The sequence below is a fragment of the Mesoplodon bidens genome, assembly GCF_964165515.1.
Source record: "Mesoplodon bidens genome assembly, chromosome: 13".
Taxonomy (NCBI): domain Eukaryota; kingdom Metazoa; phylum Chordata; class Mammalia; order Artiodactyla; family Ziphiidae; genus Mesoplodon; species Mesoplodon bidens.
In genome coordinates, this window is record NC_138169.1 from 77,458,481 (window position 1) to 77,482,923 (window position 24,443).

A 24,443-nucleotide genomic window follows, 5' to 3' on the forward strand; every position below is an offset into this window, starting at 1 on the left:
CTACATTTCCTCCCCAAATTAATAAGGTTACACTTCCAAGCACAAAGACATGTTCCATAAAGCATCAGAAGCCAGACACCAACAGTATTGTGAGAGTTAAGTCTCTACTCACTGAAGACCACATCTCATTTTTCAGAAAGCAGGACCACGAGCCCTGTACCATCCCTTCCCCCTGCAAGGGAAGAAGGCCTTCTCCCAGCCCCCTTTCTGAAGGTCAAGACCCTGGTGATGGTTTCCAAGCTCTAGAAACCATGGGGATGTCCCAGCAAATGAAACCACTTTAAGAATCTGCCTTTTAGTAGCTATAAATCCCCTTGGTAGGTCTATGATAGGCCTATCTTTGACTGTGTCCCACTTTCTAGCCAGAAAAATTTTCATGAGGTTCCAGGATATTCAGGAACTTATCATTTGTATTCAATAGTGTCACCGCTAACTTACTCAAAATGAAAAAGTGCTTTTTATGTGTGTGAAATCCATCAAACTCTATTTGAGCATCTGAGGCAGGTTTCAGGGAAATCACTCACTGTGGGTATCCGTACAGAGCAGCTGCTTACAGAAGAAGTGAAACCAGTCCTGAAGTCCAGGATAAGCCCTCAAGTTTCCTGATGCATTAAGTGGAGATTCTGAAATCAGTGCCAGGGAGTAAGGTTTTAAGATAGTTTGTTTGCAAAGCGTAAAAGAGCAGTGTGTTTGGATCCCCTTAGGACAGGCTGTTGTATATGACTGATTCATCTCTGACCAATCGGAAGGAGCTAAATGTTGAGGTGAGTATGAAATTTTGAAAAAAAGGACCTGGCTTTTATTTCTTTCGCATTATTTAAAAAATAACCTAAAACAGCCACTATGGAGAACAGCATGGAGGTTCCTTAAAAAACTAAAAATAGAACTACCATACGACCCAGCAATCCCACTACTGGGCATATATCTGGAGAAAACCATAATTTGAAAAGATATATGCACCCCAGTGTTCATTGCAGCACTATTTATGATAGCCAAGACATGGAAGCAACCTAAATGTCCATCGACAGATGAATGGATAAAGAAGATGTGGTACATATATACAATGGAATATTACTCAGCTATAAAATAAAGACTGAAATAATGTCATTTGCCACAACATGGATGGACCTAGAGATTGTCATACTGGGTGACGTAAGTCAGACAGCAGGACAAATATCGTATGCTATCGCTTATATGTGGAATCTAAAAAAATGGTACAAATGAACTTATTTACAAAACCGAAATAGAGTTACAGATGTAGAAAACAATCTTATGGTTACCCGGGGCGTAAGGAGGGGAAGGATACATTGGAAGATTGGGATTGACATACACACACTGGTAGATATAAAATAGATGACTAATAAGGGCCTACTGTATAGCACAGGGAACCCTACTCAATACTCCAGAATGACCTACAGAGGAAAAGAGTCTAAAAAAGAGTGGATGTATGTATATGTATAACTGATTCACCGTGCTGTACAGCAGCAAGTAACACAACGTTGTAAATCAACTATACTCCAATAAAAAAAACTCCTAAAAACATAGCTTGTGATATTTAAGTCACCTACAGTTTGAGGACCTCCTTCCTTCATCTGACAGCTGTTCAATCAACTACTATGTGCCGCTGCCCTGGGTGCTGGGAGGTGTTGTAGAGAATAAGACACACATGGTCCCTGCTTTCAAGGAGCTGAAAGAATAAACATGCCAAGCACTGACTGTATAATATGAAAATATCCAGAAGATGAAAGTAGGGTGATAGGGGTGGGGAGGACTGGGTGGTCAGGGGAAGCATCTCTGAGGATGTGACATTTAAACAGGGACTTGAAAGGCCAGAAGGAGCAGTCCCAGGACCATTAGGAGGACTATAATCCCAGCAGAAGTCACAGGTAGCAAAGGCCCTAAGAGGTGAGCTTGCTGTGTTATGGATCAGGAATCAGCCCACGTGGCTCGTGAGCCACGGGCCTGAGAGTTGCGAAGGGGTCAGGTGGTGAAACACTTTGTAGATCAGGACGAGGAGTCTGGGGGTTACCGTAAGCGTGACAGGGAGTATTGGGGGTGATCAGATGAACTGGAAAAAAAAAACTCTTCTGCAAAGACTGCAAACTAGAGAGACGACCAAAGACAGTGGGGAGGGGGGCAGCTGAAGAGCCTCTGCCTCTGGATACCCCTCCCCCAATCAGTGAGAAGCACTGAGGGCAGCTGGGTTCCTGGGATGACATCAGCCTGTGACACCACGGCCACAGCACAGGCCAGGACATCAACCCTTGTTTGGTCGAGACCCAAGTCCGCAAAAGACCCTCCCCCTGCCGCTGCCCCCACTTCCAGACGTAATCCCGCCTCTCACTCCTCCCCAGAAATACGGCCCCGGTCTCCTCTCTGTGTTGAGACACACAGAAGGATTTGGGTCCCCAAGCACCAGCAGATCCCGTACTTCCGTTAACTACTTCTGGGGACAAAAATACCTCTGAAATCCTTAATGCATTTCATCAAAGACACGAGGTTCATCAATTCTGCAGCTATACATCAACATGTTTCATGATACGAAGAAGAAAACTCCCAAGTACCAGCCCCCCACAATGAATGTCCCAATCAACCATTCAAGACCTATTTTTAGCAGTCAACCACTAAGTGCTGAGCCAAATGCAAGGTCATGTGTTATCTGAGAAGCACATGTCACTGTGGTCATCAAACAGCTAATCTGGGGTGAGGTGTTCTAGGGAAAGATGCTTGTTATGAAAGGAGAGGGTATTACAGTGATGACTGCTATTCAGAAACTTAAATAAATGGACATAAATGGAACATGGACTTAATAACTAAATTTCAAATATTTCAAATGAGTCCAGTGAAATAACATTACTAGATATATTTTATTAACATTGGCAAAAATGTGCCCTAAGGTTTTTCAACCTATCTTTCCATGACAGTACGGTGGCCAGACATCAAATACATGGTTCTAAAATGGTATGACCACATGTAGCATGTTAGTGAGAAGACCAGTGTAGATTTATTTCCTTACTGGCCTGACCTTGAGCAAGATAGATTACATTCCTAAACCTTGTTCCTCATCTGTAAAAACTGAAGATAATCACATCCATCTTTCACAGGGTTGTTATGATGATTATATGAGATGAAGTACCCAACACAGCACACGGCAAAGCTGCAGATACCCAGTCACTGGCAGCTCACTACTCCTTCAGTGTGCTGCTTCTGTGGTAATCCACTTTGCTTTTCTTTTCTTTTTTTTTTTGCGGTACGCGGGCCTCTCCCTGTTGTGGCCTCTCCCGTGGCGGAGCACAGGCTCCGGACGCGCAGGCTCAGCGGCCATGGCTCACGGGTCCAGCCGCTCCACAGCATGTGGGATCTTCCCGGACCGGGGCACGAACCCACGTCCCCTGCATCGGCAGGCGGACTCTCAACCACTGCGCCACCAGGGAAGCCCGGTAGTCCGCAATTTTAGCAAGCTAAGAGTTTCAATTTGGGGGGCACATTTATTAACGCCATCCAATGACATTTAAGCAAAAGGGCTGGAATTTTTCTCTGTTCAGAGCTGTATCTTCAACACCCAGAGAAGGCTTGCCTTACAGTAGGTGCTCAATAAATAGTCACTGAATGAATGAATGAATCAATGAGAGGTTACGGTGACACAAGGTTAAATTTAAAGGTCAATTATCGTAATAGCTGAATTGTCTTGTATGTTTTTTTTTTTTTTTTTTTTTTTTTTTTTGCTGTACGCGGGCCTCTCACTGCTGTGGCCTCTCCCGTTGCGGAGCACAGGCTCCGGACACACAGGCTCCGCGGCCATGGCTCGCGGGCCCAGCCGCTCCGCGGCATGTGGGATCTTCCGGGATAGGGGCACGAACCCGTGTCCCCTGCATCGGCAGGCGGACTCTCAACCACTGCGCCACCAGGGAAGCCCTGTCTTGTATGTTTTTGATGGAAGAGATGTATTCTGAAAGTGCATTCAGACAATCAACTTCTAAATGCAGCCTTCTTACAAAATAAGTGATCCAAATCATCTATTGAAGAGAGCAGTTGTTCCAACTATCTATTGTGATACTTCAACCTCAAATCAATGGGAAAAGTCTGGTCCCAAGGGCTCCCGGATCAGCAGGTCAATGATCCCCAGGAAAGTGGGAACCACCATATATAACTGGCCTTGAACTCAACTTCCAGGTAGCTGAGGGTCAGCCTGAGGGTGCCCACAAGGCCACCTCTCCTGTCATCGCCTCTCCAGGGCTGGGGCTGCCCCGACATCAGAGTGGTTGGGAATTGACCAGAGTGAGTCCCGAACAGAAGAAAACATCATACTGGGGAAGAGAAACCTACCTTGGTCGGAGAGCTGGGGATAAGGAGCTGGGTCTGCCACCAATAAGCTGTGTGGCTCCGGGTAAGTTGTTTAATATTTGGTCAAGCAGGCCTTGGTTTCATCGAGTTCAAATGATCAACACTGGCCTATTTTATCTCTGAAAGTTCAAAAGTCCCATGCCTGGACTAGGGTAGCCCGGCCGGTATCCATCCACATGGCCTTGCTGTTGTGAAAAATTACATGTACAGAAACCACAGATGGTAATAGGGGAGCAAATAAGGAAGAAAAAGTCACTCCTTCACCCTCTTTTCAAGAACTACTGCTCACAATTGCTCACATCTGGCACGCCTCAACGGTAATCATTTGCAAGGTTCAAAAACATTGAACCTTGAAAGTGAAATAAGGAGCTTTATCTTCAAAAGGAAAATTAAAGACCTGGAGCAGACCCCTTGGGGCCTTTTTATTATACCTGGATAATGGCAGGTATTATTACTCTATCCAGCAGTATGTTTTTATGAATAGGCTAACACATACCCTTAGGCTGTAAAATTGTGCTTTAGGATATAACATGTTGATTCAGATACAAAATAAAATACTGTTTGTATGGTGGCTTTTTAATGAAAAGTCTAAAAACACACCTATTTAACAAACCTCTATTTTTTATAGAGCCGGCCTAAAAAAGTCTGCTTAAAAAAAAAAAAATCTAACTATGGGTGGTCTCACACCTAGAAGTGGTACAAGAATCCTTTGTCAGATCATGTGTCTTAATTATTGGTATGGAAAAAGTGGTCACCGTAATTATAAGCCAGAGAAACTAAAGAGTTTAAAAAATTCTGTGCAGGAGGGGAGTAATAGTTCGTTAGCATTCAATAAAACTGTAATTCAACCAGCTTTTAGGTCTATAATAATCAGCTTTAAAATTACAGCACTTGACAATTCTCTACGTTACTTTTCGGCTATTTGTGGAAGTGTCTTATTTCCTCCACAAAAGTTATGCTCCATGAAAACCCCTAGAACTACCTCCACTCCACCGCTCACCAGACCTGGTACACGGCTTGTTTTTTGTGTTCAATGAACCACAAAGAATGTTTCAGGAACAACGTCAGGAAAATCAGGCAAGAAATAATTCAGGGTAAGAGGAAATCAATGTGTCACTTGTTTAGAAGCTATTCTCTTAGGCTTCAAGATATTTCAAATAGATCCTTTAAAAGGTTCAGTTATGGAAAAAGTTCATTTGTGCAGATTTTGAAATGAGTTTTAGCCAAGAAAAGAGTCAATAATAATTATTAATGAAGGAGGAGGGGGAAAGTTTAGTTGTGTAACTTAGTCATTTGGTTCCTAAAACCTTTTTCCTGATTGAAAGGCATGATTAGGGGTTGAAATACACATACTGGAGGAAGAGATAATGTGATTGTTCCTCCCTCTATATGGTCTTTTGGGGCCTTCAAATGAAATGATCAAAGTCAAGTGAGCCTATGGAAAATTAATGAGAGCTGAGCATTTCGGACTGTTAAGATGCCTAGTTAACTCAGGCAGCAAGAAAGAATCACATGGACCTTTATCACACGGGGTAAAATACAAACGCCCTTCCACAAGGCTGGGGCACAGATGAACCTGAAGCATTATAGCTATGACTTCCCCTTGGCTTGGATTTCCTGTATTTCTTGGATTTCTTAATTCCACATTGCACCAACTTTTCTTCTTAATCATTTATATATATATATATATATATATATATATATATATATATATATATATAATTCATATAATCCCATTTTTTTAGCATCTAACCTCTATCTCCCAGACTGCACCTCACAACGAGAAGTGGCCAAGAACAATTCTTCAAATCTGTCTTCCCCTTGTTTTGATTTCTTAGAATAGGAAATAGGAGGATGATATCAAACCAGGTGAGAAAAAGTAACATTTTCCTGAAGCAGGTAAGAAAGTTATGGCTTGGTGACACGTGGCTGCCAAATTCATAAGAGTTGAGATAGACCTGAACGTGCTCCTAAGGGCTTGGCGTCTTCCAAGGATGCTGCAGTGACCGAGAGCTTGGCCTTCAGAGTCCACCCTGGGCTCAAGCCCCAGGCTGGCCCTTCGGAGCTGTGCCATCGGCCACAGACCATTCACTTCCTCTGAGCTTCGGTCCCCTCGTCTGAAAATGGGGAAAATGCCCGCACCTGCCTGCGGTTTCCGGGACTCAGATCGTGCAAGGCAAGCCCCTAGCACTGTGACTATCGTGCTGTGAGAACTCAGGACATGGGAGCTCTTGTGGTGCCACCTTCTGCAGCAATCGGGCAGGATGCACTGGGAAGCCAAACTACTGCCAAACTTTCTGTGAAATTCCTAGCAGGGGGCGGGCGGTTGGGGGCTGCCTCAGAGGGACACTGCCTGGGGGCTGACAATCGCTGCTAGGGTTGGCCTTTGCAAGCTCACGTCTGGGAAGCGAGGGTAACGACAGGAACAGCGATGGAGAGAGAGGGAGGCAGGGAGGAAAGCTTCCATAAGATGATGTCACGGTCAAGCTCTCATCCTCACCCTTCTCCCATAACCACCACTTATTTTAAGTTCAAATGAAAGCCATTCATTACCGGGCAGATATGGAGAGGTGGGATGTGTAGTCGGTGAGACGGCATCTTTCGTTGGCAAATGGGAACAGGGGGTGGAAAAGAAACGCTAACAAGCAAGAAACTCAAGCTAAACTGGCCTGTCTTCCTCAGCCTGGGGTGGGAATTTCTCCATGGAAAATTTCTATGTTTTTAATATTGGGTCATAAGGTAGATTTTATTTGAGCATTTCAGATTATTTGGTCTTTATTTTGTAAGAAGGTCGCTGTGTTTGCTTTCACAACAAAGTGAAGTCGTTTCAGTTAGAGGAAAAGAGAACAGTGATGCTGAAGGAAGGTTTAGCCTGAAAATCCTAGGTACCTACGTCCGCGCCAACACACACAGACACACATGGACACACAAACACACACAGTCACACACAGACAGTCGGACACACAAACATTCAGAGACACACAGACACATGGATACACAAACACACACAGACAGGCACATGGGCACACAAACACACAGAGACACACACAGACACACACAGGTACAGACAGGCACATGAACACACAGAGACACACAGAGAAGCACACAGACATACATATACACACAAACACAGACATACACAGAGACTCACAGAGACACATGGACACACATACACACCAAGACAGAGACGCATACAGACACACACAGACATACATACAGATAGACGCATACAGACACACACACACAGACACACACACACACACACGCACATGGCTAGCTGGGCTCGTCCCACCTACCCCGTGCTGCGGGAAGCAGCATCTTATCTCCCCTCCCCTTTTTATCAAGAAAACCCTGACATCTGCAACCACACACGGGGTAAATACGGTAGTAAGAACCAAAACCAAAACAGTAACAACAAAACAACACCCTCCCGCCACAAGAAAGCATCTTTCAAGCAAGCAAGCAGGTCTTCAAGGAAATTTTCAAGGACGTTTCAAGATCTTTACTGCTCGGGAAGCACACATCTCACTGTTTTCAAACATGTTCCTGTTTTGTTTGTTTGGGTTTATTTTTGCCCTCGTTCTGCAGGAAGCCTCACAGATATGACAGGGTGATTTAACTCGGCACAAACCTCACCTCCCTAATTCTTAGAACGTAGATAGATACCACTACCGGTATTCTTAGAGTTACACAGCCTCTCACACCAAATCTAGCGAAGTAGAACCCACATTTCGTTGGAATCCCTACTTTTAGTTATTCGCAGGTTTTTCTTTATGACACAGGAAACCAAATATGAGGCAGTGTTGTAGATATTGATACATGGGCTTCTAAAATGTTCTCAATGGCTGGCAGAACAATACCTGATTTACAGCCAAAAAAGGGAGATAACGACTTACCCCTTACCCCCTGCAGAGGAAAGTTGGTCTAGTCACTCTTGTCAGGTGTCAGAATGTATTCATGACAACAGATTCTGGCAGATGCATCTGTGAAGGCACTTGCGAAAGTTTCTCCCTGCCGTCTCAGACGGTCAAGAGCCAAAGATGATAGAAAATTGACAGTGCACCACGTGATGGAAGAAAAACCAAGCTTTGAAGGAAGGGGTGGTGTTCACCTGAATGTCTGAATCCGCTGAGCCCTAAGCCCCATCGAGCAGGGGTTTGGGACAAGTCAGGCACCTTCTGCTTGAAGCGGGCAGTGAGCCTGCCGCACTGCAGAGGAATCAAGTACAAGACCAGGGCCTCTTCCTTAAAGACGTCTGCTCCTCCGCTACACGGATATCCAGTTCACTACAGTGCACAGAGACAGTGCTCAGCCTCGGGCTGAATCTTCCCAACCAGGCTATCTGCACCTCGAGCGGATAACAAATCACTCTAAGAAAAGTCCACTTTTTTCATCTGACACTGACATGTAAGACTTTCTACAAGATGGTCAAAAATGTCTTGAAAGCCCGATTCCTGAAGATCTTTCAAAAGACACTAACCGGATACATGCCCAGGAGTGGGATCTGGAGAAAAACATGGTTCGAAAGGATACATGCACCCCAATGTTCACTGCAGTGCTGTATACAATAGCGAAGACATAGGAGCAACCTAAATGTCCACTGACAGATGAATGGATAAAGAAGATGTGGTACGTATATACAATGCAATATTATTCAACCATTAAAAGAATGAAATAATGCCATTTGCAGCAACACGGATGGACCTGGAGATCATCATACTAAGTGAAATAAGTCAGAGAAAGACAAATATCATATGATATCACTTATATGTGGAATCTAAAAAACATAATACAACTGAACTTATTTACAAAACAGAAATAGACTCACAGACATAGAGAACAAACTTATGGTTACCAGGTGGAAACGGTAGGGGGGAGGGATAGATTGGGGGTTTGGGATTGACATGTACGCACTGTTATATTTAACATAGATAACCAGCAAGGACCTACTTCCCTGTGTATAGCACAGGGAACTCTGCTCAATATTCTGTAATAACCTAAATGGGAAAAGAATTGGAGAAAGAATAGATACATGTATATGTATAACTGAACCACTTTGCTGTACACCTAAAACTAACACAACATTATTAATCAACTATGCTCCAATATAAAATAAAAATAAAAAAACAAAACAAAAACAAGACACTAACCAATTCATCCCTATAAACCCCCCTTTTCTCACCACCCCCGACAGGATGTACCTACTGGAATGATCTCTACAGTCAACAGACATTTAAGTAAATTAAGTGGATCATTCTATGTGACTTGAATGCATGAGTAACTTTTAAGTAAGTTTCTTTTAAAAGGAAATTAATTCACTCATTCCTTCCCTTAACTTTAGTTAGAACGTTGGCAGCACAATCCGCAACTTTACTACGATTCGGAAGACCTGGCTCTACCACACAAGCAACCCCAGGCCGTTTACCTAAACCTTCGTGCGCCTCAGTTTACTTGTCTCTAAAATGGGGAGCCTGGGCAAGATGGTTTCCAAGGTTACTTTGAACCTTAGCATTTGGGGATTCCACACGTATGTGGAGTCTACTCTATAACAGACACTCGGGCGGACGCAACAAGGAGGCAAACGTTCAAAGACACGGTCCTGACGCTTCCTGTTTACAGTGTCATTGCTTGGCTGTATTTCCAAACTTCCGTCATAGGTTCCGTTGACTTGGGATCAAATTTCTTTCTTCCTTTAAGTGTATGCCTCTCTTTGATGTGCAGAGATTCTTAGTCAGACAGGGCCCCCTCCTATTTGCACAGGCTTGGCCTAAGCATCCTTCCACTCACCTGCATTATCACAGTTCCGCAGGTTTTTTCCCCGGCATCTGGCACCAGCAGGAGTTCTCTCGACAACGATGACCTCAGCCTGAGCTGCCATGTTTTCGGGAATTCTAGAATGTGGGGTGGCTCCTGATCCATGCAGCTTGCCCTGCTCCCCGATGTGGATCCTTCCTCCTCTCTCCTGCCTCAAGAACAAACGTCCTGGCCCGCAGCCTGAACCCCCGGACGAGAGACCTGGGTAAAAATCTGTGCATGTCGGACCTGTCATCATCCAGGCTCCGGCAAACAGGCTGCCCTTGGGCAGAACAGCTTTGCTCATCAATCAAGCTTCAGGGAAGTGGGTGGTTTGTACGTGGGGCCCACTTTGCCGTGACCAAGCCCCTATGAAAACGTCTGAGTGTGAATGAAAAAAAAAAAAACCTCAACAGTCTACTTTCCATGTCTGCTGCAGGAGGGCCAAGACAAGGTTTTATTTAAAAATAACTCCCTCCTCTTTCCTGAAGGCTGAAAGCAAGCACATGAGCTTAAAAAGAATTCCTCTTTCAAGATTTACTAGTGACTCAGATCAGGAAATGCAGCTCTCAACTTAATGATGTCACATGCAAAACGAGAGAAAACTTGAGGGATGTTTCCCAAGTATTCAGAACTTAGAAATGACCTACTTCTAATTTTTAAAAAAGAGCCTCCTGAGAAGACATCTCATGTGATTGGGATGTATTAATGTGGCAGTCAACAAGTGGAGCAAATGAATGTCATTTGAGGCTAAGCTAAGACATGACACAAGTCCCTACAAAAAGAGAGGTAGTTCGTGGGAAGAGGTCAAGTTTCTTGTCACAGGGCTGGATACATATCCCGGCTATAACCTGCTACTGGGGCAAGTCATGTAACTTCTCTGAGTCTTAAAAAAGAAAAGAAATATAAATATATATGTATGTTATACCTACACACACATGATATATTGATATATATATATATAGGGGCCAATTATACTTTCAACTCATAGAATTGTGAGAACTAAGTGAGACACTATAAGCAAACCGTTTCTATACTGTAAACACAACAGAAATGTAAAGCAGTATTATAATAATAGGCATATTCATTCAAATACATGTTACTCTATTCAAAGTTATTTGATATGTAGTCTAGCTTTTGTCCTTTTTCTTATTTTAGGAATGAGTTTCTAATGAATTCAGTTTATACGTATTTCCTATCTGAACTCTTCACATTTTCAAAGCTCCTACACAAGTGACAGAAGAATACAAGTTTAAAATAACCAGAGAAATAACACCACAGAAATAGAATAGATAGACAATTTAAAAAGCATTTACCCTTTGCCGCAGCAACACTCTGGTAATGTATCCTGCTCACATATGAACGGACCGATGGACAACGTTATCTGTTAAGGCATTATCTGTAGTACCAAACGACTGGAAATAACCAGGTGCCCATCACTAGGGGTGGTTAATTAAACATGTGGAGAAGATAGTTACATAATGACCTCCAACAAATCCCTTTTCCTCCCTTGGGTGTTCACTCTCTTGGGTAGATCCTTCCACACTGATGCTGGGCTGGGCCTGTGGCCTTCTGAGGTAATGGAACATCAGCAAACATGCTGCAAGCAGAGTCTTCATAAGCCCTTTTTTATGGGGGCATACTCCCTCTCTGCTTTTGGAATCCAGTCACCATGGGAAGAAGCCTGGGCTAGTCTCCTGGAGACACCTAATCCAGCCGGTGGTGGAATCTACCACCGACATGTGGGTGAAGCCGTCCTGGACCATCTAGGCCCAGCCAAACTCCCAGATGACCTCATCCATATGAGTAAATCCATGAAAAACCAGAAGAAAAACCACTCAGTCCAACTAGCCCACCAAAGAATTGTGAATAAATAAAACCATTGTTTTAATTTAAGCCACTAAGTTCTGGAGCAGCTTGTCATGCAGTGATAGATAATACCACCATGATATTCCCCAAACAGTGAAATACTATGAAGGTAGTAGCCTACCCATGAAGAAAGAAAAAGGATGCACTGACGTGCTACAGTCTCCAAGACACAGAGATAAATTAACAGGCCAAGTGAAGAACAAGGCTGCCTTTCATGTAGGAAAAAGGAAAATTTTAAATACATATGTATATATACTTATTTTGCATGAAGAGACACTGGATATGTATTCAAGAAATTAACATACATAACTACCTGTGTCAAGGGAGTTAGGGGGTAGTGAACTGGGGTAGATGGGGACTCGGTGGGAGTGAAACTCGTCAATAAAAATGTTTCTAAATTGTTTCAGTATATGAACCATGTGAATCTATTAGCTAGTCAGAAATTATATTTTTTAAAAAGTAAAAAATCAGGGACTTCCCTGGTGGCACAGTGGTTAAGAATCCTCCTGCCAACGCAGGGGACAGGGGTTCGAGCCCTGGTCCGGGAAGATCCCACATGCCTCAGAGCAACTAAGCTTGTGCGCCACAACTACTGAGCCCGCATGCCACAACTACTGAAGCCCGCGCCCCTAGAGCCCGTGCTGCACAAGAGAAGCCACTGCAATGGGAAGCCCGCACACCACAACGAAGAGTAGCCCCCGCTCGCCCCAGCTTGAGAAAGCCTCCGAGCAGCAACGAAGACCCAACGTGGCCAAAAAATAAATAAATAAATTTATTTTTAAAAAGGGTAAAAAATCAGACTAATCCAAGATAGAAATGACAAAGGTTGAAAAAGTAGAATTTCAAATTGATTATTATAATTCTACCATGATGTCATCCCTTACAACAGCATTCCTTTGAAACAGAATAATCCTCTCTTTGTAATACATAAGGTGATTTGTTAACACAGTTTATCTTTCCTGCTACATTGTAAGTGCCTTGAGGGCAGGGATCAGGTCTCATGCATTTTTGTTTCTTCTGAAACTGGCAAGCACCGTGCAGGGCACAGAGTAAATGCTCCATAAATGGTTGTTGAGTCAAAGAAATAGATAACATTTCTGACATCACCAAAGGTCTCCGTTGTTAATGCTGGTGAGTTCTCAAACATCTTCAGCCTAACTTCTCCCATCCATACACACACTCCACACCATCTTTGAAGAAAATGGTGAGTATCCATCATATTTTGGGTTGGCTTCTCTCATCAACTTACTCTGAACTACTGGGCAGGGTATACACAAGAGCTAAATTTGAATGCCACAAAAGGAAGAAAAGCAAAAGAAACTCCCCCATTTAGAAAGAAAACAACAACACCCATAGAGGAAGTCTAGAAAAAGAAAGATCTTTTATTATTTCTCATCAGTAACAAATTTCACTTCTGTGGTTGAGTAAGCAGCAGCCTGCAGCCAACTAACTCTGCAAAGCCAACCAAGCGATCCAGATAAACGGGCTGTGGGAATGTGGAGCCAGAAGGTCCTCTTCCCCATCCTCAGGCCTCCGCAGAAGTCGGTGCTCAGGCCACTGTGAAGCGGTTGTCTGTTCCGACTCTAGCATTTCCAGGAAAGAGGAGGCCACGGCTTTCTGAGTAGCTCGTTTCGGGGCGTGACAATTCTCCCTGGAAATCGGCACTTACTTTGAACCTGTCACTTTCCTCCTGTCCCCTCCCCTCTGCCTTTTCTGTACGGTTTGCTGTCTCCGGGTCTGACCTAATGAAAGCTTAACCTCTTGGAGGAGGAGGTCTGGGTCACCTCACCTCCATCCCTGTGTCCACATCTCCCCCTCCAGATGTGCTCGTCACGGCCATCCCAACCCCCGGGCATCCTGAACCGCGCCCTCCAACAGCATCCTGTGGTGACCCTGGCGCTCTGTGTAACACAAGCCAAGATAAGAATAACACGGGCAATACAAGGCAGACAGTCCAGGGCTGAGTAGTAAAGGACACGCATAATTGGTGTGTATACACCACTGTCTCAAGAGAGCCAGGGCACCAGAATCTTCCCCCTGTAAGTTCTCACCATCTCTGTTTCTCTCATATCAAATAATTCCAATTCCTGAATTGCTCTGTCTGATTTCATCTCCCAACTTGTGGATCCATTTCACTGTTGTCTGCCACGTTGCATTTCCCCCAAGGCTACGACAGTGGGGGCTCTGTCACTGCGGGGATCATCCTTCGGAGGTTGCACAAGGTAAAGAAGGTCGGAAAGCTGAGGCTAACAAACTAAAAGGCAGCTGTGCTTTTGCCACAAGAGATCAACAAGCGTTGCTTATGTGCCTGCTGTGTGCAAGGAGGTGAGTTAGATGCTGTCAGAGACAGAAAAGAGGAAGACATCATCTCTTCCACTTAACAAGAGGAACGCTGATAAGATGGCATTTCAAGAAAGGAATGTTGGCTTGGATGCGCAGAGCTCACGGACGGGTCAGGCAGCTGTGCGGCCATCAGGACCAGGTAGAACGGAGGCCGTGGAAATGGCAAAAGGGGAAAGAATCAACGAGCGGGTCAGAGGAAGCCGGAATGCTGATTCCTGGGTGCAGAGGAGAAATGTATGACGGAGGATGCTTTCCAGATTTCAGGTCTGGAAAAAAAAAGGAAACCTATGCCACTGCTGACAGAGGCAGAGAGCGCTCATGGGGAGTGGGTTGTCCTGAGGACCCAATGAATTTTGGAGAAAACAAGAGGAAATAGAATACGCAACTTCAGATGAGACACTCGGACTGGGGATATAGTTTTATGATGGAAGCCATGAGAATAAAAGCCTTTGTGGAGGAGCGAAGGCACAGGAAAGGAGAAAAAGGGGCGGGCTCGGGGATCACTCCGCGCGCTCCGCGATAGGACGGAAGAAGCAGAGGCGGAGGCGGGGCCGGTCTCATCCATCCTTGTAGACGTCCCTGCAAGTGGGCGTGGTTATGCCCCCCCCCCCCCGCCTTCGGTGCTCCATGAATGCTTGTTTCATAACTGTTTGGAGACGGAAAGGGAAATGCAGTGGTCAGAGAAGCGGGAAGAAAACCAGCTACGGATCCAAGTCACATCAGTCAAAGAAGAATAACTCAAAGACGGTCAAGGACTGATGCTGCGTGGAGAATTACATGATTTTCCGAAAATCCAAGGGCACACCAAGGCTTCCAGGCTGCCTGGTCCCCCAGAGCGCTGGGTGAGTTGAGTCCATCACCGGGAGGTCCTGCCTTCACCATAAAGTCTGCACAGACTCCCCAGGGTGGCGCTGCCTTACTTGGCATCAAAAAAAAAAAAAAAAAATCCCTGGGATTTATAATATTTTCAATTTAATTTCTGTGCTGTTTCAGTTTTGACGATGAGAACTGGTAACATCGAATAAAAGTCTGAAAGGAAACTTGGGATGTTCAGGCTTGCATGGATTCCACTGACACTGGTTACTCTAACCTTGACTTTGAAAAGAGAAAAACTGGCATGGGAATTACCTTTAAAAAAAAAAAAAGACTAGTATTCAAAGATGCTGGCAGTTGATTTCACATCCGAGGGAAGGTACTTGATTAGAGGGACTCTTAACAAGAAGAACTGAAGACCTAAGTCAATATTCCCCATCTGCTCCTGGGCCTACCACCTGGCCGTTATCCTGTCTGCTCTGCTGATAGGTTTCAACCGACTAATTCTGTTTTATTTGTGCAAGTCGAGAAGCCACCTGTCGTGGAATAGACTCACGCATTAAACAAAGTGAACATTTCTTATTTCCGTGCTTCCCATATGATTTTTTTTTTTTAAACACAAAGCACACCCTTTCACCTTGAGCAGATTTAAGAAATGCTGACTCCGAAGAACAGGTACAAACAAGGCAATCTTTTGTTTATGAAGATTGGTAACAACCCACTCGTAGAAGGACCCCTTCTGTCCCCAACACTGGTGAATTAATCCGTCCACACTTTTTAGCTCATTTCCCTGGTTGTTACGAGTGAAAGTGCAGCAAAAAGGTTTTAAAGGGGGCACGGTATATTTGTGCTAAAAACTGGCACCACACAAATCCAGAGATGGGAGCTGAAAAGAAATTCCAGGTGTAGGGAACAGTGTAAGAGCAAAGCGAGAAGAAGGGAGGTGCACGGTGTTTGGGGGACTGTACGTCAGAATGGAGGGGATGCAGGGAAGGGTATTGGGTTGAGGACTTGCAGCCACGAAGGCTGGGAGAGAGGGGGATTCTTCGTGGAAAGCCTCTAACGATCAAGCTGAGGAAGGCTGGCCTCTTCCAGAGAACTGGGCACCAGCGGAAGATTTGAGCCAGGGAACAGGAAGGTCCCAGTGGTGCCTGGGCGGCACCCAGGAGAGGGAGGGGAACACAAAGTGCTGTGGGAATGGCATCGGAGCTAAAACCGCAGGGATCCCCTGATTCCATAAGCCCCTGGTCTCACTGGTGGCCCAGAGTCTGGTGGCTTTGGGTCTCCTGGAATTAGTGTCAGTTCAGTGCCCATGCCCAGCAGTCCTCAAAAGGTCTAGTGTTTCCTTTTCCCCAATATGCCGTCACCCTGGTGAAAGGCTGTAGGTCCCTTTGGGGAAAGCTGGGAGGAAGAGTAAGAGTTTAAATCTGGGGCAGTGTGGCAGGGTGCTTCCTCAAGGGGAACCAGCCTCTCCTTCATTCAAGGGGCCCTGGGTCTGTACACTGGCCCAAGTCTGGGAATTGACTGAGGGGCCATGACTTTCGGTTTCTATGGTTCAAGTTTGACTTACGTTCACTTGACCTAGAACTGTTCTGCTTATACAGATGAAGTAAGAATTTAGTAGCCTGTCCAGGGATTTCACAGCTAGCAACACCGTGAGGACAGAGTTGGAAGTGAAGGAAATGCGGTGAGAGGGTTTGGGTGTGGAAGAAAGAGAGAAGGCGGAAGCACACTTGGCTGAGACGTGGGACCCGGACGAGGTGCCCCCGTGACCAGAGACTGGCAACGTCGGGGCGAGGGGGCAGTTTCGGGGAGGACGAGGCAGAGGTGAGTTGGAAATGGCGATGGCTCGCCCAGTGGACGTGACCCGCAGAGCGCCGGAAATATGGGACGGAAACGGGAGGACTGTCAGGTCGGGACGTAGGGGTTTTAGAGCCGTCTGCACACAAGCAGAAAGGCTGGGCGGGAGGAGACGTGATCTGAGACAGGGAGAGAGCAGAAGGCCTCCACCAGGCCGCACGTCGGGATTTACCCGAGTAGGAGGAGGAAGAAAGGCTGGGGAGCTGGTCGGCTGGGCTGCTCGGCAAGATGGGACGAAGAGTGAGGCTTGTGCAATAGAAGCAAGAAAGTCTAGTGTTTCAAGAGGGATGTTTCCTGGGGTTCCCACTGCTGCCGAAGAGTAAAGCAGCATGGCTCTGGATGTGCTCAGAAATTGGTAATCCCCTTGTAAGACAGCTGTTTCAGGGGAGCGACGGAAACAGAAGACCCACTGGAGAGGTGGGAGGGGTGCTGGGAAGGGGGGAGCGGGGGGTGAGGGACTGGAGTTAGAGACGGACGATCCAGCTTTTAAGAAGCTTAAAAACATGGGGAGGAGAGATGATTGTAGTCCTAAAGGAGCAGCAGAGTTAAAGGCAATGTTTTCCAGGATTTGGATGCCCTAAGGAACTTGCGGACAGTGAAGGGGAGATGGGGAAGATTCTGGAAGGTTCTGGAAGGCTGAGGAGCCCTGGAAGGGCCTGGACTATTGAACAGAGGACAGATGTGAGTGTACAGAAGGTCCTTCACGGAGGCCTCGGGGCTCACCCCCTGGTTATAACCTTGGTGGTAGGGGAGGGGTGCAGTGTGGACTCAGGCCCCAGGAAGAACAGTCTTTTATTTTTTTTACAAAATAGTGAATGCAAAATTAGCATTGAGTCTTTATTAGCTTATCGCTGGCTTCAAATTTCATTCCTGTGTTACACTTTCCCAGTGTGTTTAGTTAAAACTTCCTTAGTTTGGGGCTTCGCTGGTGGCGCAGTGGTTGAGAGTCCGCCTGCCGATGCAGGGGACACGGGTTCGTGCCCCGGTCTGGGAAGATCCCACATGCCGCGGAGCGGCTGGGCCCGTGAGCCATGGCCGCTGAGCCTGCGCGTCCGGAGCCTGTGCTCCGCAACGGGAGAGGCCATGGCAGTGAGAGGCCCACGAACCGCAAACAAACAAACAAACAAAAAAACCAAAAAAAACTTGCTTAGTTTGTAAATTCTCATCAGCAAGGAGTTTCCAGCAGCAATTCCCGGAGCAAATGTGTTCCCCCAAATGCATATTGGTCTTTTGTGAATGAGACACAAAGAAATTGAACTTCTAACTAATGAAAGATACTGGATTAACAGATAATATTTTTTCTGGGTTTCAGTTCAGTCATATGTCTCAGAACGAGCTTATCTTGCCCTGAAGCCTTCTGCTTTCCTCAGTTCATTTTGTCCCCTGCCATTCAGACCTGGTGGCGGGTTCTTATTTCTTGCCATTCGCTTCTGCAGGACTCCTCGGAATCAATCCGGTTGCTTCGTGCTGAGCCCGACTTTGAAGGCTGGGCCCTTGCCTGGCACTCCTTGTAACCCACGAGCTCCACCCTCACTCGTGATCTGATTGTTCCTTGACCCAGTTCTGAGTCTCCGGCCCTTCTCTCTACTTCTCTCCACCTCGCCCCAAATACCATGACTTGGGCTCAAGTGTTGCTCTGTCCTCGGCGTGTCTGCCGTCCCGCTGTGGGCTGCTTCCTCTGCATCCTTCCAGAGCCTCAGAAAACTCCCTCCTGAGTGGCTGCTCCTGTTCTCCCCACCCAAACCTTCCTCTTCTGGTTTTCTGAGCCCACGGGAGTCTCTGTGGGTGGCATCCTTTATTTCCAGTTTTAAGCCAGCTCTGCTTTTTAAGTGGTCACCTTAATCCTTCGCTAAAGTTCTCTTTGGTGGAACACTGTAGTTTTGGTAACCCCTTACTGTCTACGTTTTAGGGTGTGGGGCCTGATTTTAGTCCTTCAGACACATACAGTGAAATCGGCACCTGACAATAAGAGAGATCGCTGACAGGCATAGTCTTTTTCTCCTGAATGTAAAATATCACGGCACTTGGCGTTACTCTAACTTAGCTGCAGTCTCTGGCTCTCCCTGGCTAAGGACGCCCTTGCCAACACAGCAGAGCCACGCCAAGCAAAGGCCCTTCTACGAGGCACCAGAGGGAAGCTCTTACATCACGAAAATCAGGGGACAGACCATCTCTGATTCTCCTGGTCCTTGCACAGGTTTTATCAGAAATGTAACCAGTTTGCTCTGGGGGTGGGGGATTTTAAACACTGCATTTCTAGTTGCTTTGTATTGTTACAGGAAACTTCTAAGTGGCCCTAAAAATACTGAATTTAAGAGCTTTGAAAATTCCGAGTTTCTCCAACGGAAAGGAGGAAAGGGAAGGAAGTTTTGATGCTTTCAATGGGCACATGGATTAGGGTGTCCCATTTTAGAGATTAGAAAAGCAAGGCTAGACAGTGAGTCTCATAGTGATAAGTAGCCACAAGCCATAACTGGGATCCAGGTATCTCAGGTCTGAATTCCAAGCCTTATCAAATAGAGGTTGCTACCTTTACAAAAAGGATGAAAAAGTGTGGAAAGGAATTGCAGGAAGGGGGAGTGGGAGAGAGAAAGAACATATAGAAAATTCAAACTTGTTAAGATACATGTCCCTCAATTTATACATTGCTCTTGACTAAGACTAAGTGACCTGAATTCTTACACACAGTGAAAGGGAAAAGCAGGTAAACAGATTCATGCTGACTGAATATGTTACTTTCCCTCCCCAAACTATAAAGGCTGGTTTCAGAGTCTCAAATAAAAATGTATGTAAAAACAGTAAAACAGGCAAATCACTTACTCTTGCAGCCAGTTGTAGTGACTTGGGTGCTTTTCTTGACAAATATTCAAATGTCATACACCAGCATCACATGCTTAATACTATTTCAGTCTTGTGTTAAAGTCACCTGAATTGGGGGATTGTTTGATCTTAGTATCACCGACAGGGCCTCACACAACACCCCTCACTGCTAACAAACTCAAAAGAAAGACTTTAGTTTAGGAAACTAGCATTTTCTTAGAAAAGTGGGGGGGGGAAGCAGTTCTCAGTAAAAGATAAACCACAGACCTACTGCGTTCAGCCAAGCTGTACATATTAAACCACACACGCACATACACACACACTCACACAAACATACACTATCAAAATAATGTTTAGGCTCTGTCTAATCCACAAAGGTGAGTAAATTCAGAATTCAGACGTTAAAACCAGAATCCTACTCAAGACTTTCCCTGACATTGAGGCTATACTGAAGAATGCTGGAACTGGATTCTAGATCACCTCGCTTGCTCTCCCTGCAACTCTAATAACCCACATTAATCCAGAGGTTCTTTTCTTGGCGGGACACCAAGAGCCAACATTCTTTTGCAGAACAGGCTGGTCAGAATTCTCTAGGAGATAGAATCTATTTCTACCTCCAAGTACAGGGAAGCCTCAGGCTCTCAGGGACTCAAGGTCCCAAAATGATGTTACATAAAAAATTAAAGGTGGGGGAGGCTGGGAGAAACCTTTCTGTCAGGTGGAGAGCCTATCAACAGAAAAATGAGGAATGGAGACAGCTTACACAGGCCAGTGACCTTGAGGTTATATCAAAAATGATATGGGAGAAGGGGGCTTGCTGACCTCAAAGCGCCATCTCAACGGCAGGCATTGGCTGCAAATGCCAAGCCTCTTTGCGGGAAAGTGAGAGGGACAGAAGGGAAAAGAAGAAGAAAAGCAAGAAGGACAACAGAAGTGGTGGCCGACCTTGGCATCCAGGGTAAGAGGAGAAAGCACCAGACAGTCCAGACTTAGAGGAAGATAGGCAGTGGGGAGGGAAGAGAGGGGTTGAGCTGCCATCTTGGAGGAGAGCAGGTACAGCAAACAGCCCAGCTCAGGAGATGGCCTGTAGGATCCAACCCACCCACTGCTTGCAGACTTCTAACACCACATGGACGGTTATTTTTTTTTTTTTTTTTCTTTCAGTACGCGGGCCTCTCACTGTTGTGGCCTCTCCCGTTGCGGAGCACAGGCTCCGGACGCTCAGGCTCAGCGGCCATGGCTCACGGGCCCAGCCGCTCCACGGCATGTGGGATCCTCCCGGACCGGGGCACGAACCCGTGTCCCCTGCATCGGCAGGCGGACTCTCAACCACTGCGCCACCAGGGAAGCCCTGGACGGTTATTTTTAAAGCACTGGAAATGGAAACCATGTTACAGGAACTCTTACTCAGATCCCATCTTGCCATACAACCATGTGCGCTTTTTTTTTTTTAAGATTATTTTGATGTGGACCATTTTAAAGTCTTTATTGAATTTGTTATAATATTGCTTCTATTTTATGTTTTGGTTTTTTGGCCCCAAGGCATGTGGGATCCTAGCTCCCAGACCAGGGATCAAACCCGCACCCCCTGCACTGGAAGGCGAAGTCTTAACCACTGGACTGCCGGGGAGGTCCCCCATCTGCGTATTTGAACGCAAACGTTCAGAAGTTGTGTGTGATGTGTTTCACCTTTTGAATTCTGCCAAAAACTGTAAAGAAAAAATTAAAACCAAGAGGGAAATTTCTAGCTGCCATGCTAACCAAATGCTGTCAGGTTAAAAAAAAATCATCCTAAACATAAAATAACACTTCAGGCCATAAGATTCATTTCCATAAATATTTCTTCCCCAGAACCCAATTCTAGAAAACCATAATCTCCTCTTAATGAATTCTCTTATGTATATTACTGTGATGGTCTTATTGTGGCCCCATGCTTGTCTTGAAGTTTGGGACTTCAAAGGGACCCTGTCTCCCCATCCTTCCTGGCAATTTAGAGGCACTGCTCCTTGGTGGTGACAATGTCACAGCCACATGGAAGGATGCAAAAAAAAAGGTACTTCATACACTGCTGGTGGAAAACAGAAATTGCTATACCATTTAGCAAGCAATCTGGAAATATCTATCCAAATTCAAAACTACCATCATTGATGAAGTCATCTCATGCCCATAGGACCACAGCACTGTTTGGAGTAAAATCATTCAATAGGTTATGCCATGGTCAACTAAGGAATAGTATGCAGTCATGAAAAAGAAAGAACGGAGGAATTTCAACAATGTATCCTGTGAAGTGAGAAAAAAACAAGATGCAGAGAGGGACATACGATATGATCTGATTTTTATAAGGTAATGACCAAAATCACATGTTTCTGTGCCTATCCATCTATCTACCTAAATGTTTGATATAATTATATGAGTGAAGTGGAGTGAGGCACAGAAGGATGACACACAAGGTTGATAACACTGGCAACATGGGGGAGAGGGGTTAGGGTGGGTGGAAGGAAGGGAGTGGGAGGAAAGAAATAAGTGAAAATGAAAGAAGGTAGCAACCATAAAAACCACATGGATGCCACGATCTCACTTATAGGAAAACGTGTGTGTGCTCAGGTAAACGTCTGTAAACAGAAGCTGATGAGATAGTCTGCAAAATGTCAATGGTTTTTATTTCAGGGTGTTGAGATGTTTTTAAATATAATGTTTACTCCTTATATATATTTTGAAAAATATTTACAACCACCTGTATTGTTTATAGAATCAGAAGAATTCATTGAGAGAGAAATATGAAAAGTCCCATGCAAGGCAATACAGGTCCCCAGAGAGGAAGCAACTAGAGAGAGAAGGCTGCAACGTCAAGCTGGGACCAGACTGGGAAGGCTCTCAGTAACAGGAAAGACAAAAGAACAGCTTATAGGCTGTGTACCAACACAGTAACAACAGGCTGCTGTTTTGGTGGTAGATTATGAGTGATTTTTTTTCTTCTTTTTGCTTTTCTCTATTTTCCAGATTTTCTGCAAAAACCATATCTTGCTTTCATAATCAGAACAAAAAAATGTATTATTTAAAAAATTATGCCATGAAAGTTTTTAAGTGGGCAGGGTCACTTAATGATTAATGATGAGTGATGTTTTAGGGTATTATGCAGTGGTCCCCAAAGACAGAGATTAAAAGCCATTTATGAAGGAGTAGTATCAGTGAGAGTTGATAATGGCCCCCAATTAAGAGGAAATGGCGGAAATGGAAAGGTACATAGTGGGCCTCAGATGTTTTCTAAATAAAGGGATGAATAAGTGAAACATTGATGAAGAAGAACCGCTAATCTCAGTGGCCCTTTGTCAAGTTTATATGGATGCCCGCAAAAACACAGCCAGATGTCAGTCAGCCGATTTAATCCAAAATTACAGAGAACTGTAATTGTACAGAGAGACCAACCCATTGTGAATATCACGTCCCTAAATGCAGCCACATCTTGCAAGCCATGTCAAAGAAAGATACAATACCCAAGGGAAAAGACCAAAGTGGTAGAAACCATAGGCGATAAAGAGAAATTATGTGATACGATGATGTAAAAAGCTTTCCTCCACCCAAAAAAGATAAGTCATCGACAAGCACTGCATCCAACAAACACTGGAATGTTGTAGATCACATAAAAATATTCTCAGGTAACTTCTGGCTTGCATTCATTTTATACTATAGCCAACTTAAAAAGTTTCTGACCAGTGTCAGGAGAAATTAATTTAAAATGTTTTATCCAATTGCGGTTTGCTTTTTTCTAAAAGTTGGCACATTCTGAGAAGTCCCCTTCATTCGAAGTATTCCCGAAGAGGATGGGTGGCACCGTGTTTGAGAAGGTGGTAATAGAAGGCTTCCAAAGGACTTCCCAGCTTCAAGAGTCTCTGAGTCAAGAGGAGACATCATGTCAACTGCCAGATTTTGTGCCTTCTCTCTCTCAGATGTTCCAATTGGGGTAGTTTACTAAATAAGCCATGTTTATGTTTTTCTGGCATTCCTGAAGCAGATGTAATATAACTGAAGGCAAACAATTTTAGTAATGCCAATTCATGCACTGCCATCTAATCACCACGTAATCATGAAACTAAAATGTTTACCCAATGTCAAAGACCGAGGCAAAGAAACCAAAAGGCATTTTGTAAGACAAAGTACTGGCCGGCACTTCCCATAAAAGGATTTATGGAGGGTTATCCTGAAATGGCTCAAGAGGAAAAGTCGATGGGACTTGGTTTCTAATCACACAGAGAATTGCCCTGCTGTTTTTCCAAATGGTCAGAAAAAACTGGGGAGGGATTGGACAGGTTGTCACAGAGAACCAGGGTCCTCCCGATAGAGTTTCGGGGTGGGCTCATCAGAAAGTAAGCCAGAGCCCAGCCGCCCCCCACCCCGGAAGGCGCCGCCCCCTGCTGCCCATTGCTGACCCAGGGCATTTCTCCACCTGCGACCACCTCTGATGGTAAGGGGCATCCTTCCCGTTCTCCAAATGGGTGGTGTGTTCCCTTCCGCCTTCCTGCCTTCTCGGCGGCTACTCCCTGGGTCTCAGTGTGGCTCTTCATCACCCCATAGCCCTCTCTTCCTCCAAGTCTGGCTCAAAG

The 24,443-nt window shown here is 45.1% G+C and overlaps 1 protein-coding gene across 2 annotated transcripts in view; it reads right to left on the minus strand.

Moving 5' to 3' along the window:
* BCL2 (BCL2 apoptosis regulator) overlaps positions 1-24,443 on the minus strand; it is a 182,365-nt gene that overhangs the window by 60,961 nt on the left and 96,961 nt on the right. The window lies entirely within an intron of this gene.